Consider the following 1128-nt stretch of genomic DNA (forward strand, 5'->3'; position numbering starts at 1 on the left):
TTTCTGAGGAATTTATTACTCCTCCCTTCTCTCCCCCCGATTATGACTTCTGGCTTCCATCAGCCAAGCTTACCTTGGTGTGGTTTGGATTCAATAGCTACTTAGTTCTATGCTGGTAGCAAGGAGTTCATATGGAGATGATTTTTAATACCCAGCAGATTGTCTTTCTTTATATTGTATCTTTTTTATGTTGCATGTTGCTTTTGGTATCAGCCTGACTCTTTGCCCAGTATATGACAGTTCTGCTGATGTTTTATTGTTTATTGGTGAACATATCTTCATTAAGAGTTTTTGGAAAACTCATCAAACTCAATAAGTTTTCTTCATAACCCATTTGGAATTATTCCTAATAAAATGATAAAATATAAAAAGAAATAGATACAGAGGCAGAGCATCATGGAACAGACTGTCAAACTGCAGCGGGAAGGCTGGGGAGGGTTGGGGGAGCAGGGGATAAGAGATCAACCGAAGGACTTGTATGCATGCATATAAGCATAACCAATGGACACAAGGCACTGGGGCATAGGGGAGGCCGGGGGAAGGTCAAGGGGGAAAAAAAGGAGACATATGTACTACTCTTTGTAATACTTGAAGCAATAAAACAAAATTAAAAAGAAAAAGGGCCAGTCAGAAATTAAACATACACTAACTGAAATAAAGAATTTACAGGGATTCAATAGTAGCATAGAGGATTCCAGAATCAAATTAATGATTTGGAATATGAGAAAGCAAAAAACACCCAATTAGAAGAGCGAAAAGCAAAACAAATCCAAAAATATGAAGATAGTGTAAGGCAGGGGATAAGAGATCAACCGAAGGACTTGTATGCATGCATATAAGCATAACCAATGGACACAAGGCACTGGGGCATAGGGGAGGCCGGGGGAAGGTCAAGGGGGAAAAAAAGGAGACATATGTACTACTCTTTGTAATACTTGAAGCAATAAAACAAAATTAAAAAGAAAAAGGGCCAGTCAGAAATTAAACATACACTAACTGAAATAAAGAATTTACAGGGATTCAATAGTAGCATAGAGGATTCCAGAATCAAATTAATGATTTGGAATATGAGAAAGCAAAAAACACCCCGTCAGAAGAGCAAAAGAAAAAAGAATCCAAAAATATGAA

General features: G+C 37.4%; 1 protein-coding gene across 2 annotated transcripts in view; it reads right to left on the bottom strand.

Moving 5' to 3' along the window:
* Positions 1-1128, bottom strand: part of LOC102769488 (zinc finger protein 234-like) — a 27451-nt gene that overhangs the window by 24433 nt on the left and 1890 nt on the right. The window lies entirely within an intron of this gene.

This window comes from Myotis davidii, unplaced genomic scaffold (assembly GCF_000327345.1).
Source record: "Myotis davidii unplaced genomic scaffold, ASM32734v1 scaffold896, whole genome shotgun sequence".
Classification (NCBI taxonomy): Eukaryota; Metazoa; Chordata; class Mammalia; order Chiroptera; family Vespertilionidae; genus Myotis; species Myotis davidii.